The sequence below is a fragment of the Taudactylus pleione genome, unplaced genomic scaffold (assembly GCF_031769625.1).
Source record: "Taudactylus pleione unplaced genomic scaffold, aTauple2 ptg001106l, whole genome shotgun sequence".
Classification (NCBI taxonomy): Eukaryota; Metazoa; Chordata; class Amphibia; order Anura; family Myobatrachidae; genus Taudactylus; species Taudactylus pleione.
The window spans coordinates 3,247,592-3,273,487 of record NW_028285507.1 but is presented as its reverse complement, the minus strand read 5'-3'; the positions used below and the strand labels follow the sequence as shown (position 1 = coordinate 3,273,487).

The following is a 25,896-nucleotide window of genomic DNA, read 5'->3' as shown; positions in this document are numbered from 1 at the left end:
GCCCCTCTATACAGCACACACATATCCTCCATAAGCTATCCTACCCAATTACAGCACCTCTATACAGCACACACACATAACCTCCATAAGCTATCCTACTGAATTACACCCCCTCTATACAGCACACACACATAACCTCCATAAAATATCCTACCCAATTACACCCCCTCTATACAGCACATACATATCCTCCATAAGCTATCCTACCCAATTACATCCCCACTATACAGTACACACATATCCTCCATAACCTATCCTACCCAATTACATCCCCTCTTTACAGCACACACATATCCTCCATAAGCTATCCTACCCAATTACATCCCCTCTATACAGCGCACACATATCCTCCATAAGCTATCCTACCCAATTACAGCCCCTCTATACTGCACACACACATAACCTCCATAAGCAGTCCTACCAAATTACATCCCTTCTATACAGCACACACATATCCTCCATAAGCTATCCTACCCAATTACATCCCCTCTATACAGCACACACATCACCTCCATAAGCTGTCCTACCCAATTACATCACCTCTATACAGCACACACACATATCCTCCATAAGCTATCCTACCCAATAACATCCCCTCTATACAGCACAAACATATCCTCCACAAGCTATCCTACCCTATTAGATCCCCTCTATACAGCACACAAATATCCTCCATAAGCAATCCTACCCAATTACATCCTCACTATACAGTACACACATATCCTACATAAGCTATCCTACCCAATTACATAATTTCTATACAGCACACACATATCCTCCATAAGCTATCCTACCCATTTACATCCCCTCTTACAGCACACACATATCCTCCATAAGCTATCCTACCCAATTACATCCCCACTATAAACCACACACAAATTACCTCCATAAGCTATCCTACCCAATTACATCCCCTGTATACAGCACACACATATATTCCATAATCTAACCTAACCCATTACATCCCCTCTGTACATCACACACATATCCTCCATAAGCTATCCTACCCAATTACATCCCCTCTATACAGCCCACACATAACCTCCATAAGCTATCCTACCCAATTACATCCCCTCTATACAGCACACACATATCCTCCATAAGCTATCCTACCCAATTACATCCCCTCTATACAGCACACACTTATCCTCCATAAGCTATCCAGCCAATTACATCCCCACTATACAGCACACACATATCCTCCAAAAGCTATACTATCCAATTACATCCCCTCTATACAGCACACACATATCCTCCATAAGCTATCCTACCCAATTAAATCGTCTCTATACAGCACACACATATCCTCCATAATCTATCCTACCCAATTACATCCCCTCTATACAGCACACACATATCCTCCATAAGCTATCCTACCCAATTACATCTCCTCTATACAGCACACACATATCCTCCATAAGCTATCCTACCCAATTACATTGCCTCTATACAGCACACACATATCCTCCATAAGCTATCCTACCTAATTACATCCCATCTATACAGCACACACATATCCTCCATAAGCTATGCTACCCAATTAAATCCCCACTATACAGCACACACACATATCCCCATATGCTGTCCTACCCAATTACATCCCTTCTATAGAGCACACACATATCCTCTATAAGCTATCCTACCCAATTACATCCCTACTAATCAGCATACACATATCCTCCAAAAGCTATCCTACCCATTTACATGCCCTCTATACAGCACACAAATAACCTCCATCATCTATCCTACCCAATTACATTCCCTCTATACATCACACACATATCCTCCATAAGCTATCATACCCAATTACATCTCCTCTATACAGCACACATAACCTCCATAAGCTATACTACCCAATTACATCCTCTCTATACAGCACACACATATCCTCCATAACCTATCCTACCCAATTACATTCCCTGTATACAGCATACACATTTCCTCCATAAGCTATCCTACCCAATTACATCCCCTCTATACAGAACACACATATCCTCCATAAGCTATCCTACCCAATTACATCCCCACTATACAGCTCACACACATCCTTCATAAGCTATCCTACCCAATTACATCCCCTCTATACAGCACACACATATCCTCCATAAGCTATCCTACCCAATTACATCCCCACTATACAGCCCACACATATCCTCCATAAGCTATCCTACCCAATTACATCCCCTCTACACAGCACACACATATCCTCCATAAGCTATCCTACCCAATTACATCCCCACTATACAGCCCACACATATCCTCCATAAGCTATCCTACCCAATTACATCTCCTCTATACAGCACACACATATCCTCCATAAGCTATCCTATCCAATTACATCCCCTCTATACAGCACACACATAACCTCCATAAGCCATTCTACCCAATTACATCCCCTCTATACAGCACACACATTTCCTCCATAAGCTATCCTACCCAATTACATCTCCACTATACAGCACACACATATCCTCCATAAGCTATCCTACCCAATTACATCCCCTCTATACAGCACACATATATCCTCCATAAGCTATCCTACCCAATTGCATCCCCTCTATACAGCACACACATATCCTCCATAAGCTATTATACCCAATTACATCCCCTCTATACAGCACACACATATCCTCCATAAGCTATCCTACCCAATTGCATCCCCTCTATACAGAACACACATATCCTCCATAAGCTATCCTACCGAATTATATCCCCTCTATACTTCACACATAACCTGCATAAGCTATCCTACCCAATTACATCCCCTCTATACAGCACATACATATCCTCCATAAGCTATCCTACCCAATTACATCCCCTCTATACAGCACACACATATCCTCCATAAGCTATCCTACCCAATTACATCCCCACTATACAGCACACACATCTCCTCCATAAGCTATCCTACCCAATTCCATCCCCTCTATACAGCACACCCATATCCTCCATAAGCTATCCTACCCAATTACATCCCCACTATACAGCCCACACATATCCTCCATAAGCTATCCTACCCAATTACATCCCCTCTATACAGCACACACATATCCTCCATAAGCTATCCTACCCAATTACATCCCCACTATACAGCCCACACATAACCTCCATAAGCCATTCTACCAAATTACATCCCCTCTATACAGCACACACATTTCCTCCATAAGCTATCCTACCCAATTACATCTCCACTATACAGCACACACATATTCTCCATAAGTTATCCTACCCAATTACATCCCCTCTATACAGCACACACATATCCTCCATAAGCTATTATACCCAATTACATCCCCTCTATACAGCTCACACATATCCTCCATAAGCTATCCTACCCAATTGCAACCCCTCTATACAGCACACACATTTTCTCCATAAGCTATCCTTCCCAATTACAGCACCTCTATACAGCACACACACATAACCTCCATAAGCTATCCTACTGAATTACACCCCCTCTATACAGCACACACACATAACCTCCATAAAATATCCTACCCAATTACACCCCCTCTATACAGCACATACATATCCTCCATAAGCTATCCTACCCAATTACATCCCCACTATACAGTACACACATATCCTCCATAACCTATCCTACCCAATTACATCCCCTCTTTACAGCACACACATATCCTCCATAAGCTATCCTACCCAATTACATCCTCACTATACAGTACACACATATCCTACATAAGCTATCCTACCCAATTACATAATTTCTATACAGCACACACATATCCTCCATAAGCTATCCTACCCATTTACATCCCCTCTTACAGCACACACATATCCTCCATAAGCTATCCTACCCAATTACATCCCCACTATAAACCACACACAAATTACCTCCATAAGCTATCCTACCCAATTACATCCCCTGTATACAGCACACACATATATTCCATAATCTAACCTAACCCATTACATCCCCTCTGTACATCACACACATATCCTCCATAAGCTATCCTACCCAATTACATCCCCTCTATACAGCCCACACATAACCTCCATAAGCTATCCTACCCAATTACATCCCCTCTATACAGCACACACATATCCTCCATAAGCTATCCTACCCAATTACATCCCCTCTATACAGCACACACTTATCCTCCATAAGCTATCCAGCCAATTACATCCCCACTATACAGCACACACATATCCTCCAAAAGCTATACTATCCAATTACATCCCCTCTATACAGCACACACATATCCTCCATAAGCTATCCTACCCAATTAAATCGTCTCTATACAGCACACACATATCCTCCATAATCTATCCTACCCAATTACATCCCCTCTATACAGCACACACATATCCTCCATAAGCTATCCTACCCAATTACATCTCCTCTATACAGCACACACATATCCTCCATAAGCTATCCTACCCAATTACATTGCCTCTATACAGCACACACATATCCTCCGTAAGCTATCCTACCCAATTACATCCCTTCTATAAAGCACACACATATCCTCCATAACCTATCCTACCTAATTACATCCCCTCTATACAGCACACACATATCCTCCATAAGCTATCCTACCCAATTACATCCCCTCTATACAGCACACACATATCCTCCATAAGCAATCCGACCCAATTACATCCCCACTATACAGCACACGCACATATCCTCCATAATCTATCCTACCTAATTACAACCCCTCTATACAGCACACACATATCCTCCATAAGCTATCCTACCCAATTACATCTCCTCTATACAGCACACACATATCCTCCATAAGCTATCCTACCCAATTACATTGCCTCTATACAGCACACACATATCCTCCATAAGCTATCCTACCTAATTACATCCCATCTATACAGCACACACATATCCTCCATAAGCTATCCTACCCAATTAAATCCCCACTATACAGCACACACACATATCCCCATATGCTGTCCTACCCAATTACATCCCTTCTATAGAGCACACACATATCCTCTATAAGCTATCCTACCCAATTACATCCCTACTAATCAGCAAACACATATCCTCCAAAAGCTATCCTACCCATTTACATGCCCTCTATACAGCACACAAATAACCTCCATCATCTATCCTACCCAATTACATTCCCTCTATACATCACACACATATCCTCCATAAGCTATCATACCCAATTACATCTCCTCTATACAGCACACATAACCTCCATAAGCTATACTACCCAATTACATCCTCTCTATACAGCACACACATATCCTCCATAACCTATCCTACCCAATTACATTCCCTGTATACAGCATACACATTTCCTCCATAAGCTATCCTACCCAATTACATCCCCTCTATACAGAACACACATATCCTCCATAAGCTATCCTACCCAATTACATCCCCACTATACAGCTCACACACATCCTTCATAAGCTATCCTACCCAATTACATCCCCTCTATACAGCACACACATATCCTCCATAAGCTATCCTACCCAATTACATCCCCACTATACAGCCCACACATATCCTCCATAAGCTATCCTACCCAATTACATCCCCTCTACACAGCACACACATATCCTCCATAAGCTATCCTACCCAATTACATCCCCACTATACAGCCCACACATATCCTCCTTAAGCTATCCTACCCAATTACATCTCCTCTATACAGCACACACATATCCTCCATAAGCTATCCTACCCAATTACATCCCCTCTATACAGCACACACATAACCTCCATAAGCCATTCTACCCAATTACATCCCCTCTATACAGCACACACATTTCCTCCATAAGCTATCCTACCCAATTACATCTCCACTATACAGCACACACATATCCTCCATAAGCTATCCTACCCAATTACATCCCCTCTATACAGCACACATATATCCTCCATAAGCTATCCTACCCAATTGCATCCCCTCTATACAGCACACACATATCCTCCATAAGCTATTATACCCAATTACATCCCCTCTATACAGCACACACATATCCTCCATAAGCTATCCTACCCAATTGCATCCCCTCTATACAGAACACACATATCCTCCATAAGCTATCCTACCCAATTATATCCCCTCTATACTTCACACATAACCTGCATAAGCTATCCTACCCAATTACATCCCCTCTATACAGCACATACATATCCTCCATAAGCTATCCTACCCAATTACATCCCCTCTATACAGCACACACATATCCTCCATAAGCTATCCTACCCAATTACATCCCCACTATACAGCACACACATGTCCTCCATAAGCTATCCTACCCAATTACATCCCCTCTATACAGCACACCCATATCCTCCATAAGCTATCCTACCCAATTACATCCCCACTATACAGCCCACACATATCCTCCATAAGCTATCCTACCCAATTACATCCCCTCTATACAGCACACACACATCCTCCATAAGCTATCCTACCCAATTACATCCCCACTATACAGCCCACACATAACCTCCATAAGCCATTCTACCAAATTACATCCCCTCTATACAGCACACACATTTCCTCCATAAGCTATCCTACCCAATTACATCTCCACTATACAGCACACACATATTCTCCATAAGTTATCCTACCCAATTGCAACCCCTCTATACAGCACACACATTTCCTCCATAAGGTATCCTTCCCAATTATATCCCCTCTATACAGCACACACATAATCTTCATAAGCTATCCTACCCAATTACATCCCCTCTATACAGCACATACATATCCTCCATAAGCTATCCTACCCAATTACATCCCCACTATACAGCACACACTTAACTTTACATATGTTCTATTTATTCACTTTCATATCCTCCTGAGCGTTGGCCGACATTCTGGTGTGACTTGGTCATACAGCACACCTAGAACCTCTGCAATTTGGCTGGACCACTATGCAATGCGTATCACCTATGTATGTATATCACTAAATATTTCCCTATAAATTGTAAGCTTGCGAGCAGGGCCCTCCTACCTCTATGTCTGTCTGTTATTACCATTCCAGCAGGGCCCTCCTACCTCTATGTCTGTCTGTTATTACTAAGTTTCCAGCATGGCCCTCCTGCCTCTATGTCTGTCTGTTATTACCCAGTTTCCAGCAGGGCCTTACTACCTCTGTGTCTGTCTGTTATTACCCAGTTTCCAGCAGGGCCCTCCTACCTCTATGTCTGTCTGTTCTTACTCAGTTTCCAGCAGGGCCCTCCTACCTCTATGTCTGTTTGTTATTACCCAGTTTCCAGCAGGGCCCTCCTACCTCTATGTCTGTCTGTTATTACCCAGTTTCCAGCAGGGCCCTCCTACCTCTATGTCTGTCTGTTAATAACCTGTTTCCAGCTGGGCCCTCCTACCTCTATGTCTGTCTGTTATTACCCTGTTTCCAGCAGGTCCATCCTACCTCTATGTCTGTCTGTTATTACCAAGTTTCCAGCAGGGCCCTCCTGCCTCTATGTCTGTCTGTTATTACCCAGTTTCCAGCATGGCCCTCCTACCTCTATGTCTGTCTATTATTACCCAGTTTCCAGCAGGGCCCTCCTACCTCTGTCTGTCTATTATTACCCAGTTTCCAGCAGGGCCCTCCTACCTCTATGTCTGTCTGTTATAACCCAGTTTCCAGCAAGGCCCTCCTACCTCTATGTCTGTCTGTTATTACCCAGTTTCCAGCAGGGCCCTCCTGCCTCTATGTCTGTCTGTTATTACCCAGTTTCCAGCAGGGCCCTCCTACTTCTATGTCTGCCTGTTATTACCCAGTTTCCATCAGGGCCCTCCTACCTCTGTCTGTCTGTTATTACTAAGTTTCCTGCATGGCCCTCCTGCCTCTATGTCTGTCTGTTATTACCCAGTTTCCAGCACGGCCTTCCTACCTCTATGTCTGTCTGTTATTACCCAGTTTCCAGCAGGGCCCTCCTGCCTCTATGTCTGTCTGTTATTACCCAGTTTCCAGCAGGGCCCTCCTACCTCTATGTCTGTCTGTTATTACCCAGTTTCCAGCAGGGCCCTCCTACCTCTATGTCTGTCTGTTATTACTAAGTTTCCAGCAGGGCCCTCCTACCTCTATGTCTGTCTGTTATTACCCAGTTTCCAGCAGGGCCATCCTACCTCTATGTCTGACTGTTATTACCAAGTTTCCAGCAGGGCCCTCCTGCCGCTATGTCTGTCTGTTATTACCCAGTTTCCAGCAGGGCCCTCCTACCTCTATGTCTGTCTGTTATTACACATTTTCCAGCATGGCCCTCCTACCTCTATGTCTGTCTATTATTACCCAGTTTCCAGCAGGGCCCTCCTACCTCTATGTCTGTCTGTTATTACTAAGTTTCCAGCTGGGCCCTCCTACCTCTATATCTGTCTGTAATTACCCAGTTTCCAGCAGGGCCCTCCTGCCTCTATGTCTGTCTGTTATTAGCCAGTTTTCAGCATGGCCCTCTTACCTCTATGTCTGTCTGTTATTACCCAGTTTCCAGCAGGGCCCTCCTACCTCTATGTCTGCCTGTTATTACCCAGTTTCCAGCAGGGCCCTCCTACCTCTATGTCTGTCTGTTATTACTAAGTTTCCAGCATCACCCTCCTGCCTCTATGTCTGTCAGTTATAAAACAGTTTCATGCAGGGCCCTCCTACCTCTATGTCTGTCTGTTATTACCCAGTTTCCAGCAGGGCCCTCCTGCCTCTATGTCTGTCTGTTATTACCCAGTTTCCAGCAGGGCCCTCCTACTTCTATGTCTGCCTGTTATTACCCAGTTTCCAGCAGGGCCCTCCTACCTCTATGTCTGTCTGTTATTACTAAGTTTCCAGCTGGGCCCTCCTACCTCTATATCTGTCTGTAATTACCAAGTTTCCAGCAGGGCCCTCCTGCCTCTATGTCTGTCTGTTATTAGCCAGTTTTCAGCATGGCCCTCTTACCTCTATGTTATTACCCAGTTTCCAGCAGGGCCCTCCTACCTCTATGTCTGCCTGTTATTACCCAGTTTCCAGCAGGGCCCTCCTACCTCTATGTCTGTCTGTTATTACTAAGTTTCCAGCATCACCCTCCTGCCTCTATGTCTGTCAGTTATAAAACAGTTTCATGCAGGGCCCTCCTACCTTTATGTCTGTCTGTTATTACCCAGTTTCCAGCAGGGCCCTCCTGCCTCTATGTCTGTCTGTTATTACCCAGTTTCCAGCAGGGCCCTCCTACTTCTATGTCTGCCTTTTATTACCCAGTTTCCAGCAGGGCCCTCCTACCTCTATGTCTGTCTGTTATTACTAAGTTTCCAGCAGGGCACTCCTACCTCTATGTCTGTCTGTTATTACCCAGTTTCCAGCAGGGCCCTTCTACCTCTATGTCTGTCTGTTATTACCCAGTTTCCAGCATGGCCCTCCTATCTCTATGTCTGTCTGTTATTACTCAGTTTCCAGCAGGGCCCTCCTACCTCTATGTCTGTCTGTTATTACTAAGTTTCCAGCATGGCCCTCCTACCTCTATGTCTGTCTATTATTACCCAGTGTCCAGCAGGGCCCTCCTGCCTCTATGTCTGTCTGTTATTACCCAGTCTCCAGCAGTGCCCTCCTACCTCTATGTCTGTCTGTTATCACTAAGTTTCCAGCAGGGCCCTCCTACCTCTATGTCTGTCTGTTATTACTAAGTTTCCAGCATGGCCCTCCTACCTCTATGTCTGTCTATTATTACCCAGTTTCCAGCATGGCCCTCCTACCTCTGTGTCTGTCTGTTATTACCCAGTGTCCAGAATGGCCCTCCTACCTCTATGTCTGTCTGTTATTACCCAGTTTCCAGCAGGGCCCTCCTACCTCTATGTCTGTGTGTTATTACCCAGTTTCCAGCAGGGCCCTCCTACCTCTATGTCTGTCTGTTATTACTAAGTTTCCAGCAGGGCCCTCCTACCTCTATGTCTGTCTGTTATTTATTACCCAGTTTCCAGCAGAGCCCTCCTACCTCTAAGTCTGTCTGTTATTACCCAGTTTCCAGCATGGCCCTCCTACCTCTTAGTCTGTCTATTACTAGGAGTGAGCGGGTTCGGATTTCTGAAATCCGAACTCCCCCGATCCCAGGCCGATCCGAGGCCGATCCGAGTCAGGCTCGACTTTTCCCGCCTGACTCGGATCTGAAATCGAGACAAAACATCATCATCCCGCCTTCCTGGTCTCGCGGGTTTTGGATCCTATATAAGGTATCCGCGTCTGCGCCATTTTCTCTCTCGGCTGTGGACAGTGAAGAGGGAGGGTGGGAGTTAGGGCTGGCTGGGCTGCGTAGTGTAGTGTAGTGTTGTAGTGTAGTGTAGTGTTGTGCTGTGCTGCGCTGTGCTGCTGTTGTCCATAGGGGCTGTGTCCACTACTTCAAAGTCCATAGGGGATGGCTGGACTGTGTTGTGCATTCAGTTGTCCACTCCAAAGTCCTGTGCAGTGTTCCAGTCCTAAACGGGTGCTGTAGTGTTGTCCAGGGGGTGCTCTGTCCATCAGGGGTGCTTCCCCTGCTCCCTCCAAGTGCTAAAAAAAAAAATATTTTTTCTGTGTTTGTGAATTGTGTGCTCTGTGGCTGCACGTGCATCAACAAAGGAGCAGCGCCAAGTGTGCGCCTGTCTCCCATAAGTAAAAGGCCGGCTGGCTTGTCCGTTAAAGGGTGCTGTAACCCCCAAAGGGCACTCCAAACAAAATAAAAAAATATATTTTTTTGTGTTTGTGAATTGTGTGCGCAGTAGCCGCAGGTGCATCAACAAAGTAGTGCCAAGCGTGCGCCTGTGTCCCATAAATAAAGGGCAGGCTGGATTGACCGCTAAAGGGTGCTGTAACCCCCAAAGGGCACTCCAAACAAAATAAAAAAATATATTTTTTTGTGTTTGTGAATTGTGTGCGCAGTAGCCGCACAAGCATCAACAAAGTAGTGCCAAGCGTGCGCCTGTGTCCCATAAGTAAAAGGCCGGTTGGCTTGACTGTTAGAGGGTGCTGTAACCCCCAAAGGGCACTCCAAACAAAATAAAAAAATATATTTTTTTGTTTGTGAATTGTGTGCGCAGTAGCCGCACGTGCATCAACAAAGTAGTGCCAAGCGTGCGCCTGTGTCATAAGTAAAGGGCCAGCTGGCTTGTCCGTTTAAGGGTGCTGTAACCCCCAAAGTACACTCCAAACAAAATAAAAAAATATTTTCTGTGTTTGTGAATTGTGTGCGCAGTAGCCGCACGTGCATTAACAAAGTAGTGCCAAGCGTGCGCCTGTGTCATAAGTAAAGGGCCGGCTGGCTTGTCCGTTAAAAGGTGCTGTAACCCCCAAAGTACACTCCAAACAAAATAAATAAATATTTTCTGTTTGTGAATTGTGTGCACAGTAGCCGCACGTGCATCAACAAAGTAGTGCCAAGCGTGTGCCTGTGTCCCATAAATAAAGGGCCGGCTGGATTGACCGCTAAAGGGTGCTGTATCCCCCAAAGGGCACCCCAAACAAAATAAAAAATTTTTTTCTGTGTTTGTGAATTTTGTGCACTATGGCTGCACGTGCATCAACAAAGGAGCAGCGCCAAGCGTGCGACTGTGTCCCATTAGAAAAGGGCCAGCTGGCTTTTCCGTTAAAGGGTTCTGTAACCCCCAAAGTACACTCCAAACAAAAAAAAATATGTTTTCTGTGTTTGTGAATTGTGTGCGCAGTAGCCGCATGTGCATCAACAAAGGAGCAGCGCCAAGCGTGCGCCTGTGTCCCATAAGTAAAGGGCCGGCTGGCTTGTCCGTTAAAGGGTGCTGTAACCCCCAAAGTACACTCCAAACAAAATAAAAAAATATTTTCTGTGTTTGTGAATTGTGTGGGCTGTAGCTGCACGTGCATCAACAAAGGAGCCTCGCCAAGCGTGCGCCTGTGTCCCATAAGTAAAGAGCCGGCTGGCTCATTTCTTAAAGGGTGGTGTAACCCACAAAGTGCACTACTGTCCAGCAAAAATAAAAAAATATTTTCTGTGTTTGTGTGCGCTTTAGCCGCACGTATATATCAATATAACATAAATGGAGGACCAAACTTTCTCAGATGAAAATAAAATAGGGAAAGATCAAGAACCACTTCCTCCTAGTGCTGTTGCTGCTGCTGGGAGTTGTTCATCATCCCAGAGAGGAAGTAGGAACATCACTACTTTTACTAAACAATTGACCCTCCAACAGTCCCTAGCGATGAGGATGAAGTACGACAGCAGTCATCCTGAAGCAAAACGTATAACTGAGGCCTTGACTGCTATGTTGGTATTAGACGTGCGTCCGGTATCCGCCATTAGTGCAGTGGGAGTTAGACAATTGATGGAGGTTGTGTGTTCCCGGTTCCAAATCCCGTCTAGATTCCACCTGCATCCTCAAAGCAGCAGCGACAAGTGTGCGTCAGTCTGTTAAAGGGTGGTGTAACCCTCAAAGTGTGCTCCACAAACAATAAAAAAAAAAAAATTTTCTGCATTTGTGAAATGTGTGGGCTGTAGCCGCAGCTGCATACTCAAAGCAGCAGTGACAAGCGTGCGTCTGTCTGTTAAAGGGTGGTGTAACCCTCAAAGTGCGCTCCACAAACAATAAAAAAAATCTTTTTTTTCATGTCTTTGTGAATTGTGTGGGCTGTAGCCGCAACTGCATCCTCAAAGCAGCAGCGACAAGCGTGCGTCTGTCTGTTAAAGGATTACATCGGTGACAGCATCCAAGTAGGCATGTCAGACAGTCCGTACCTGTACTGGTAGGAAAAAGAGGCAATTTGGAGGCCCCTGTACAAACTGGCTCTATTTTACCTGACTTGCCCCCCCTCCAGTGTGCACTCCGAAAGAGTGTTTAGAGCAGCCGGGAACCTTGTCAGCAAAAGGCGTAGGAGGTTGCTTCCACAGAATGTGGAGAAGATGATGTTCATCAAAATGAATTATTAACTCTTCCAGGGAGACCAGCCTCCAGAACGTACAGAGGGACCTGTGGTGGTGGATTCCAGCGGGGACGAATTAATACTCTGTGAGGATGAGGATGTACACAACACTGAAGAGGGTGAGGAATCGGTGAATGAGGAGGATGAGGACGACATCTTGCCTTCGTAGAGCCAGTTTGTGCAGGGCCAGATTAATTGCCAGCTTGTTTTGTGGGGGCCCAAACGAACCAATCATTTTAGCCACAGTCGTGTGGCAGACCCTGGCGCTGAAATGATTGGTTTGTTAAAGTGTGCATGTCCTGTTTATACAACATAAGGGTGGGTGGGAGGGCCCAAGGACAATTCCATCTTGCACCTCTTTGTTTTCTTTGCATTATGTACTGTTTGGGGCCTAGTTTTTCAAACTGCCATCCTGTCTGCCACTGCAGTGCCACTCCTAGATGGGTCACGTGTTTGTGCCGCCCACTCGTGTCGCTTAGCATAGTCATCCATCTACCTCGGTGCAACCTTTTGGACATAAAAACACTATTGTGAGGTGTGAGGTGTTCAGAATAGACTGGAAATGAGTGGAAATTAAGGTTATTGAGGTTAATAATAGCATAGGAGCAGAAAAATCAACACATTCTGTGATTTTAGCTGTTTTTATGCTTTTTTTAAAAGAAATACAGATCCAAAACACAAAACCCAGAACCCAAAACACCAAAGTGTGGTTTTGGCAAAACCAATCCAGATCCAAAACACGAAGAAAGATCCAGATCCAAAACCAAAACACAAAACACGAAAAGAGGTCGGTGCACACCCCTAGTTATTACCCAGTTTCCAGCAGGGCCCTCCTACCTCTATGTCTGTCTGTTATTACCCAGTTTCCAGCAGGGCCCTCCTACCTATATGTCTGTCTGTTATTACCCAGTTTCCAGCTGGGCCCTCCTACCTCTATGTCTGTCTGTTATTACCCAGTTTCCAGCAGGGCCCTCCTACCTCTATGTCTGTATGTTATTACCCAGTTTCCAGCAGGGCCCTCCTACCTCTATGTCTGTATGTTATTACCCAGTTTCCAGCAGGGCCCTCCTACCTCTATGTCTGTGTTATTACCCAGTTTCCAGCAGGGCCCTCCTGCCTCTATGTCTGTTTGTTATTACCCAGTTTCCAGCAGGGCCCTCCTACCTTTATGTCTGTGTTATTACCCAGTTTCCAGCAGGGCCCTCCTACCTATATGTCTGTCTGTTATTACCCAGTTTCCAGCAGGGCCCTCCTACCTCTATGTCTGTGTTATTACCCAGTTTCCAGCAGGGCCCTCCTACCTATATGTCTGTCTGTTATTACCCAGTTTCCAGCAGGGCCCTCCTACCTCTATGTCTGTCTGTTATTACCCAGTTTCCAGCAGGGCCCTCCTACCTCTATGTCTGTATGTTATTACCCAGTGTCCAGCAGGGCCCTCCTACCTCTATGTCTGTCTGTTATTACTAAGTTTCCAGCAGGGCCCTCCTGCCTCTATGTCTGTCTGTTATTACCCAGTTTCCAGCAGGGCCCTCCTGCCTCTATGTCTGTCTGTTATTACCCAGTTTCCAGCAGGGCCCTCCTACCTCTATGTCTGTCTGTTATTACTAAGTTTCCAGCAGGGCCCTCCTACCTCTATGTCTGTCTGTTATTACCCAGTTTTCAGCAGGGCCCTCCTACCTCTATGTCTGTCTGTTATTACTAAGTTTCCAGCAGGGCCCTCCTACCTCTGTCTGTCTGTTATTACCCAGTTTCCAGCAGGGCCCTCCTGCCTCTATGTCTGTCTGTTATTACCCAGTTTCCAGCAGGGCCCTCCTACCTCTATGTCTGTCTGTTATTACCCAGTTTCCAGCAGGGCCCTCCTACCTCTATGTCTGTCTGTTATTACTAAGTTTTGTTCTATTACTGTAGTTTGCAATTTTAAAACACAACAGAATGTGCTATCCTAAATAAGCTGTTAATAATAAAAATAATAATAAGAAACAATAACTTTGGGACAATTTGGACGAAAGAACCTTAATGATAGGATGTTCTAAGGGCAGAAATGCAGCAAAACCTGCATTTTTGGTTTTTTTTATTGCATTTCTCATATGTACTAAGCACGGAATGCATTGCACCTGCATTCTGTTGCTTTGTCCCAGTGGGTAACGCCTTTATTAGATGGGCTTCTTTTTGGGATGCCACCTGAGAGGGATCCAATCAGATTTATTTATTTTATTACCAGTTATTTATATAGCGCACACACATATTCCGCAGCGCTTTACAGAGAATATTTGGCCATTCACATCAGTCCCTGCCCCAGTGGAGCTTACAATCTATATTCCCTAACACACGCTCACACACATACACACTAGGGTTAATTTTTGCTGGGAGCCAATTAACCTACCAGTATATTTTTGGAGTGTGGGAGGAAACCAGAGTACCCGGAGGAAACCCACGCAAGCACAGGGAGAATATACAAACTCTGCACAGTTAGGGCCGTGGTGGGAATTGAACCCACAACCTCAGTGCTGTGTGGCAGTAATGCTAACCATTACACCATCTGTGCTGCCAGCTCCCCCCGCGGTGCACGTGTCCTGTGCATGCAGCAGGACGCCAGATGGACTTCTGGGTCATAAACCCGGAGGTCTCTCTATCGCAGTTGACATCTCTTTCTGGGAGAGCTGTCCTTTGCGATTTTCTAGGCACAATTTTTATCGCCGGTATGTACCCAATAATAGGCGGTATGTACGGCATTGCGGATGCCTCCTAACTGATTATCCAAATCTCTACCTGTGTAGACATACTTAGGTCTAAAATTTCCATGTTTCCCTTTACATGCCTTCTCACCTTCAGCAGTTTTGGTGACTGGATTTAAAGGGACAATTACACTCAATTCAAAACACACCTGGTTTTGTACTGATTATAATAGTGTGGCCAGTGGCGGCTTTACTTTTATATTATATTTGTCACTTAGAGGCAAACTCGGCCAAAATTGCTCTTCTTCAATTCACTTTAACCAGGCCTGGACTGGGACTAACACAATTTAAAAGGAAATCTGGCATATCAAGACCAAGATCAGCCAACATTCAAATCCGCTGGCACTGCTACCGATCCGAGCCAGGAGAGGTGGCCAAGTAAGCCTTGTCCAGAATAACCCCTAAGGTAGGATAATACCTCAGCTGTTGTTTATATGTCTTTTCTTCCACACAAAAAAAGGTGGAAATAATATATTTTCCTATGTCTTCCATTTTTTTCTTAGCGTGATTATCCTTGCGCCTCTGTTTCAATTATGCTTCCAAACTAGCGTCACCTTGCAGATTCACTGTTTTAATTTTGAATTTAGAAACCTGCACTCCTGCATCAGCTCCCAACAAGTTTTGTCTCTTTCCCCGTATATATTTGACATCCATTATTCTTTCTGCAGCTGACAGCATTCCAGTGGGCAAGAGAAGGCAGGAGCGGAGTATGCCAATTGTTTGCACGTGCCAATTGTATTTAGGCTTACTCTTAATAAAGAAAAATGTTTCATTTGAAAAGCCTTAAAAAGCGCATTGTGTTTTAGATTGTATTCTGTTCCTCTGCAAGAGATTATGCACTGGTTGGCTGCTGGCTGGATACAAGTCGCTTGAAGTACACTTGTACTCTCTTTTTTTCCCTTCTGGCATTGTGGCAATATGCGGTAGCTGGAAGCACTTAACCCACTCACAGCGAGAGAAGGCTGCATGCCGGGGGAGGATTCAATGTGCTGCAAGAGCACGCAGGAAAGGTGTTCCTGGAAGTAACGAAATGTGGGAATGAAGATTTGCAGTGAAAGTGCTAAAAACTTTAGGGCACCTCCAACTTAGTACAGTTCTACATTCCAGACAAACCTACATTTAACTTATGCAAAGTTTTATTAAACTGAAATACAGAAGTGGTAACTTAAGAGGCACGAGGTGCGAGTTGCTTCCCGCTCTCAGGAGCAAATTACAAGCGCGCCTCAGTCATACTTGTCCCTATCACATAATTTCAGACTCCTTCTAAATGCTGGAGTGCACCAGCCAGAGGCGTATCTATAATGGGTGCAGGGTGTGTGGGGCACACTGGCCCCTGGGTCCAGGGGGGCCCCTTCACCGCACACCCTGCATCCATAGTATTACTTACCTCTCCGGAGTCCCATGACGGTGCGGGGGTTCGGTGGAAAATGGCCGCTGTCGTTTACACATGTGCAGTAATGGGAAAACGGCCGGCGCAGCCATTTTCCCGGTGACCTACGCATACTCTATAGACTCTGGGCGCACTCTAGTGCCCAGAGTCTGTAACTCCGGCGCTGGCCGCGCACAGCTGAGTGCGCTGCCAGCCGCCGGACAGAGAGGAGGGGGGCCGTGTCGGAGACTGCACACGGACCCCCTTCTCTTTTGAAACGCCCATGGCACCAGCTCACGGGAAAGGGGACAACTCTCTGTAATTAACCCAAAAGTCAGATCTGTCCAAACCAATCCCATATTTACCTATCCTGTGCCCCTTGCAAACTCCCAAGAATCATGACTGTGGGGGCTATAGACCTTAAACGTGTCATATGCTAATCAGTACATTTATATGTTTTGTTTATGAAATGATACATATCCATGTTGAAGGAGGGTGCTGGGGCACGCAATCTCCCTATACTTATGGAAACAGCCAGTTAGTTATGTAATTTTTGGAGTAACAGCATCACCCAACGTTTCCTGTACACATTTAGGGCCTGATTAAGACGTTGTCTTTACGATAATACTGTGACCTATGATATTCCAATGGAGACATCCACAGGCAGCGACGCAAATCTATCTTGCACCGTCAAAGCTTTCACCGACCCTATGGCATTTGCGATATCGCCATCTGAAGAGTGCGTCCTGTGTCTGCTCTGCTGCGTCTTTAGACATAGATGCTGTTACGCCCGCGTCAGCCTAACCACCTCCCTGTTACCTCCCAAGAGCACACATTGATACCATGGTGACCACTTGCGTGCGGCAATAACATGGCTTGCTCCTCTGAATGAGCCCCTTAATACTTAACTACCCAAGTTATGAAAAAGAACATCACAAAGGTAGAATGAATTACCAAGCTCCCGGCGCTTTTACTAATCAACTTTAGGTGAACCACTCGCAAGTATAAGAAGTTACGTCTAATCAACTTTAGGTGAACCACTCGCAAGTATAAGAAGTTACGTGCTAACTTCCAAAAAAAACAAAAGGACAAAAATTTTTATACTGCGCTAGTTATCAGCCTATGGCCCTCATTCAGAGGCGCTCGCAAGAAGCGAGCGTTCGTTCTGAATGAGGGCAGTCGCTTGTTTTTTTTAGTGTGGCCTTTCCGGGGAAAGTGCAGTAGGAATAAGCTTGTCGCTCCTGATACTCCGGATAGCACAAGGTAGCTGTCTACGACGTCAACGCGTTTTGTCTCAATTCAAACGGAGACTGAAGTAAAAGATCAACTGTTAGGTATTCTTTTAACAATGGTAACTTAATCAAATTATTTTAGACAACTCAAATTGAATGTAATCCCCTCCCAAAACTTATTATGGAAAACCACACTGACAATACTCATGGTAGGTGGAAGAAAACACTAACTGTATCATGTAGTGTTCTTTGGGTCTGATTCAGCACAGATCACAAGACTGCAATCACACGCACCCGCACGTAGCAAAAAATGTAAATGCATTCACAGCATTATACCAAGATGCCCCCAGCCTATGAAGCCGCCCACTTCCCATTACATACATCCGCAAGTCAGAGTCGGTAACATTGAGTAACATCGGACACATACGCAGAGTTGTGGTTGAACTTGACATGCCGCACTAACTGCGATGCTTTCTGTCGTCATGCAGAGCTCAGGCTGCATATGCCGTCGCTGGGGCTTAATTATGCACGCCCCTGTAATGGCGTTCAGATGCACAGGCACGCCTGCGCTCCTCTTACCACCTCCCCTCTCCACCCCCAAACGGCACTTGCTGTAAAATCATTTCTGTGTTACACTGCGTATACACTGCATTCGCATATCCGATCACTGTGGCCGACTTGCGCACGCGTACTGCGATGCTTACGCATGGGTAGAACACAAGCATCATGCGCATTGCGTGCGTCCGCAGCTTTGCAATCCAACCTGAATCAGGCCCTTTGAGTGCACTGATGCCAATTGCTGATCACACCCCTTCAGCGGGTCACTGCCATGCATTCCCTTGGTGAGCATTCAATACCCCAGTCCGACACTGGCATCCAATACCAACTTTACTCTGATGACACTAAAATATAGCTCTCCTGCCCTGTCCTCTCTCTCCCCATCCTCCCTGACTGCCATTGGAGTAGGCGGCACAGGTAATTAACAAGATTTGGAACTTAAGGCAACTTTGCCACCCAGTTCTACCAGCATGATAGAGTTGCCTCCCCCTCCCCCCAAAAAAAAATATTAAAAAGGAAAAATACAGATACAGTACAAATTTTAAATACATTTTGATTGAATGAAACACTCTAGAAACCCCGTAACCTTGTTACTAATTTTTTTTAAAGTTATATCGGTCCAAATGGAAATTAAATAACACTTAAAATTGCCTTTAACTAAGGAGCCACCCACACACAATAATAAACCATTAAAGGATGAAAGGTTGGGACCCCACAACTCCCATCACTGATTACAGCACATCCCAGGCTACCTGCTGTCTTTTGCTAAATGTTGAAATGATCTGAAAGGAAGTGGATTACCTACTGTTAGCTGGTGTGGAATTGGATCCTGTGGAAATCTCTGGGTAGTCTCTATTGATTTTACAAATAACCTTGTTGTGTACACTTGAATAGGCCAGCCAATGGGGAACACAGGAGGGGAAAGGGTGACTGGACTAGCATCATAGCTGCACTATAGTCCCTAGACATTTCTCATATCATAGTGACCTGCTGCTACTTGGGTTTTGTCATCTTTCTGCAGCCTCACTCCAGCTAGCTCCAGTTGCGGAAGGACTGCCACACCTCTACCCAGTCTTGTCCATTGCCAGCAGTCCTGCGATCCCAGCATCGAGTGAGAATCTTAACACCAGTATAGTTTTCTTCCAGTGTTCTTTAAACTCCGATGTTCGGTTTCCTCAACAGCAGCACATCCTTACCCACATTTCCATCTGCAGTGTTTCCAGGCAGAGTCTTTATACCATCTTAGGGCCTGATTCAGAGCCGGTCGCTATTTGCGCTCGCTCGTCCAGAAAATAGGCGTGGCTATTCAAATGAACCTTTTGCTGTTTGCGGTCTGTTCACGCCTCTAGGTCTGAACGAGCAAACAAAACTTGCGGTCGTTTTTTGGGAAACTACGCCCCCTGGCCGCTCGTATCCTACGTCATGTCCGCTATTTATTAGATTAATCGAGTACATCGAACAGGGTATGAGCTGCTCGCTATTCTTGTGGTTGGTTTTTGATACCACAATTTTGCGAGCAGTTCTGGCTTAAAAAAAACCCAGTGACGTGGTCAATGACGCTGCTGTATTAATTATGCACACCCATAAAACGCCCGTTTTGACCTTTAAGCACGCCTGTGATCGGATCTCCACTCCCCGTTTTCAAGCACCTTCCCCTGTTACCACCCACATACGCCTCCTCCTGTCACTCAATTTATCAGGCATTCGCTATTTTGCGAGCACATAAATTTCAGCCGCACTGACTGGTTCGCGCATGCGTATAACGATCCGTACGCATGCGCAGTTGGCCAAAAATCGCTCGGAGCGAACGAGCTGCCGCTTACGAGTGGCTCTGAATCAGGCCCTAAGTACTCTGTTGCTTTCACGATAGAAACCAATTACACTGGGCCGCGACCTGGGCCCTCACTGAGTAAAGACCATATCCACTTATGGTGAGTCCGTGGGGGTATTAGATGCCACGCAAGTGTGTTTGGTTGCATCAGTTCCACCTGTTTGCATTTATCATCTGTGTGTGCGCGCACTCCGATACACGTAACGCCGCAGCCTCTCTTATATAATGGTGAGCCAATGTTCAGTTGTATTCTTATTAAGTCTAGATTCTTGTCTGTTTCCTGTAAGTTTGGGGTTTAGTAAATCAGCAGGATGCAAATCTGCCAATAAACCTGCTGGAAAATGCAAAACCGATGCTTAGTTATAATATACCGCCAAGAGTGTTTTGAGAACGGCACTGGTTGAGATTACAATGAATTGCTTGTATGTTTCTTCACTTAGATAGAGAATGGTGCGCACACCATGTTACAGAGAAGGATTGAGCCGTGCGTCAGTCAGTGCGTTGTAGTGACGATGTAAGCTGTGTAAATGACACACTATCTAGACCGCGCATGCAAAACCTGAGGCCACCGGGCTCCATGCAGCTCATAGACTCATTATATGTTGCCCACGAGAGGGAAAACAGGAAAAATAAAGTTAAACAAACGTTTGGTGATCTCACCTGCCCACAGAAGCTGCGTATTAGGTTTGGTGCCCGTACATACAGCCAAGGATACCCCAGATCCCCCCATTATGGTAAGAAGTATACAGCAGAATGTGTTATTACAGGGGGATGGATGGGTTACTATGGGGGTGATGGTGCTGCAGCTACAGGGGGGTGGATGGGTTGCTATGGAGGTATTGTTGGGAATGATGCCAGCTGAATGAAGGGGCATGGTAAAAGGCTGCCCAATATTTCCCTGCTCTGTGACAGGAGCTGCAGTTTGCAGCAGAACCATCTTTCATCTTCTTTTTGCAAAGCCCCTGAGTCTGTCAGCCAATGAGACAAGGAATGAGGAAGATGGAATAAGTACTAGAATATATATATATATATTATATTTTTGTGCACGGTGGCATCAGAAAATGTTAATTGAAGGTCTGTGTTAAATGGAGCAGCTCCCATGACTGTTACAGCAAGTGGCTGGGAAAGTCTTGGCAGCAGAAAGTTATCACAACAGTTCATGTTGAAGGAGAGAGGTTTTCTGTGCCTGGGATTACCACTCCAGCACCGACAGAGCAGACGTTATTAGCTCTGCTAATGAGCCACATGTCAGGCTATCACAGCGACACTGCACCTGTGCGGCACACCGGCCCCTTACTCTGAGCTCTGCCGCAGGATCCAGCCAATAACTGCTCACACATGGCTTACAGGCGGCTCTCCTGTGATGTTACCTGGGGCTTGCTGAAGATATCATTGTGCCTTCCATATATTCTGTACATTGTGCAACTTAGCCCATAATACAATAGATGGGACTGCCGGCCACAGCTGTTACATAGAGGCGATATTACAATAGCTACAGTACATAGCATCTGAAAATGATTTATAATATTTTGTTAAAAGAGAATATCAGTTCTTTCAGTCAGTTTGCAATGCAGGTTTAAATCCTTCTTACATTCCTGCTTATCTATCTATCTATCTATCTATCTATCTATCTATCTATCTATCTATCTAACTCATATCTATCTATCTATCTATCTATCTCATATCTATCACATTAATTATCTATATATCTATCTATTTATCTATCTATCTAACTCATATCTATCTATCTATCTATCTATCTATCTATCTATCTATCTATCCATCTATCTATCTATCTATCTATCATCTCTCCCATATCTATCTATCTATCTATCTATCTATCTATCTATCTATCTATCATATCTCCCATATCTATCTATCTATCTATCTATCTATCTATATCTATCTATATCTATCTATCTATCTATCTATCTAACTCATATCTATCTATCTATCTATCTATCTATCTATCTAACTAACTCATATCTATCTATCTATCTATCTATCTATCTCATATCTATCACATTAATTATCTATATATCTATCTATTTATCTATCTAACTCATATCTATCTATCTATCTATCTATCCATCCATCTATCTATCTATCTATCTATCTATCTATCTATCTATCTATCTATCTATCATCTCTCCCATATCTATCTATCTATCTATCTATCTATCTATCTATCTATCTATCTATCTATCTATATATCTAACTCATATCTATCTATCTATCTATCTATCTATCTCATATCTATCACATTAATTATCTATATATCTATCTATTTATCTAACTCATATCTATCTATCTATCTATCTATCTATCTATCATCTCTCCCATATCTATCTATCTATCTATCTATCTATCTATCTATCTATCTATCTATCTATCTATCATCTCTCCCATATCTATCTATCTATCTATCTATCTATCTATCATCTCTCCCATATCTATCTATCTATCTATCTATAATCTCTCCCATATCTATCTATCTATCTATCTATCTATCTATCTATCTATCTATCTATCTAATGACGAGGGCTGATTGAAAAGTAATGAGACTGCGTCTGTTTTTCTGTCCCATAGGCGGACGTGGCAGCGCTATGCTGGTTATCGTGAAGCTCATACATCGACGTGTCAGAACCTGCGGTTGGACTGCTGTAGTCTTCTTTGTTTGGTCACAGCGAGTGGAAGATCTTCGTACGTTCCGTCATGGCGAATGAGGAAGATGTATCAGATTACATCAGAGATGGGTGATTGAATTTTGTGTTAAACTTGGAAAAAGCGGAAATTAAACTTATGAATCTTATGACATGTTACGGCAAGCAAACGGTGGAGATACAATTAGCCGTGCTGTAGGTGGGGGAAGCACTTCAAGTAGGGTAATACGCAAGTGTCTGATGACGTTCTGGCAGACCATCCACCGCGGTCACAGGTGTCAAAATTGTCAAAGCTGCGGAGATGTTACAAAATAACAGACGGTAACTTTACGTGAACTTCCAGCTTCACTTGGCATCTCATTCAAATGGGTTCAAAAGTGAAAATACATTGCGCGTGTGTCAGGTGGTTACCCAGAAATCTCACAGAAGAGCACATGCAACGACGAGTTGAATTGTGCAAGAACACCGATTGAATGTCGGAGAGGATACCCGATTTCCTGACATAGATTGTGATGCGTGACGGATCGTGGATTCCTAATTATGATCCGGAATGAAAACAATAGTGCAGTGTATGGAAACGCGCAAATTCGCCTCCGCCCAAAAAATTCTGTGTGATTCCTTCAGCGTGTAATGTCATGCTTCTGCTGTTCTTTGATGCACACGGTATGATCCTAAAGCAGTGGCTTCCCCATGGCCAGATAATTAATGGTGACTACTATGCAAACCTCCTGAAAACCCATTTGCGTGGAGCCATGAGGAAGAATAGACCACATTTGCTGAATAAACAGTGATTTTTGCTCCAAGACAATGCCCGACCACATGTTGCTGTTGACTGAAATTAATAGGACAGCAATGGGACACCCTCCATACAGACTGGACATAGCGCCCTGTAATTTCTGCCTGATCTGCAGATTATGGTTGTACATACACACTGAACAAACATCAACTGTGGTCCCGCTGACCGGGGGTCACATAGCAACCCCCTCCCTGCTGGCCTCTGCAGCAAGTGTAAGGGTGGTCGGCTGATCGCCCGTACTCACAGTACGATGAGCGGATATATCTGCCAACAGATGTGCTGCACAGCCGGCGCGATATGTCTGTGAATGTCATTGTTCACGGACATATTTTGTGTACGGGATATGTTCGGCATGTCGGCAGTCGGGATACCGACGCTTACAATACTAGCGCCGGAATCCCTACGCTGGCATCCAGACCACCAGGATACCAAAAGATATATATATATATAGATATTGTAATATGATCGGGGTAGGGGTCCCTCTCCTGGGGTTGATGGACAACTCCTTACACACAGCAGCCAGGAAATAGCACAGTCTTGGGTTTTCGTACAAGCTGGTCGGCACCAGTTTTTATTGTGCAAAACCAATAATCAAGTAAACTAAACATAAAATAACTCCTAGCCCGGCTGGGCACTGACTAGACAGGTAATTTCCTCTCTACAAGTGGCAAGGCCTATTACCTCCCCACAAACACAGCACTTTCAAAAGGTCACAGTGTCTCTGAACAAACCTCAGTGTCTGTTCTCCGCAGGGTGTGTGAGACACTGCATCTAAACTCTTACACAGCTATATTGAGCCACTTCCAGGTCTAATCCCTAATTAGCCTGCTCTCAGGCTGAAAGGCCTAACACCTGAAAAGGCCCTGTGGATGGAGCCCTCCCTTCTCTCTCACATCCACACCCCCAGGACCCAATCTCCGGCTTTTACCAAAAGCCGACACTCAAAATCTGTTTGTAAAACAGACTCTTCCTGGGGTTAAAAGACATATGACAGAATCTGAGATACACATAGAAGCCATTCCAAACTTTTCCAGTGCTTCTATCACAATATATATACTGTATATATATATATATATATATATATATATATACACATATATAATATGCACACATATGTATATACACACACGCGCATATATATGTGTGAAATATACACATATATATAAATATATATAAATATATATATATAATGTATATATACACACATATATTATAAAGAAATAGGAAAGTGCACAAATGAGCACAGTATAAAAAGCACTTTACTATAATAAAAAAGCTCACATACATCCAAATTAGCAGCAATTAGCACATTTACTCAGCACCAAGTCCGCGTCTCCAGATCACACAGCTTTCGCACTTTTTCGTAGCCGAGATCTCCTGCAACAATACAGGCTCCTGGTAGCGTTCACAGGCACTGAGACCAATGTGTGACGTAATTGCGTCTGCCATCAGTAAGCCACACATGGGTATGGTTCAGTCCAGATCCAGTCATCCTATTATACTTATGCCAGGATGATACCCATAATAGCGGCGTATATAATAACCATACATAAAGATTATTTTTCTCTCCATAAATCATAGAATCATTCAAAACACTACAATAAAAGTAACAACAAACATTACACATGAATAATCGACACTAACAAGCGATCGCGGTTATAAAAAAATTTAATCCACCGACGCCATCTTTCTATAGTCCCTACCAGGGGACACTATGACTAAAAATAACTATTAAATAAATTGCTGATCGCTGAATATAACAAATAAATAGAAAAAAATCCTATATATATCCACACATATGCCTAGGGGCATCCCAGAGCCGTGGGATGCCCTTACGCATTTGCTTAGAATGCTTATGCCTAGGGCCAGCTCTGC

At 44.4% G+C, this 25,896-nt stretch overlaps 1 long non-coding RNA gene across 1 annotated transcript in view; it reads left to right on the top strand.

Annotated features, from left to right (window-relative positions):
* LOC148453728 (uncharacterized) overlaps positions 1-23,488 on the top strand; it is a 194,737-nt gene extending 171,249 nt beyond the window's left edge. Inside the window, exon 5 of the long non-coding RNA XR_015874877.1 lies at positions 23,152-23,488. This is a non-coding gene — a long non-coding RNA (uncharacterized LOC148453728). The remainder of the gene's footprint in view (positions 1-23,151) is intronic.
* The last annotated feature ends 2,408 nt before the right edge of the window (positions 23,489-25,896 follow it).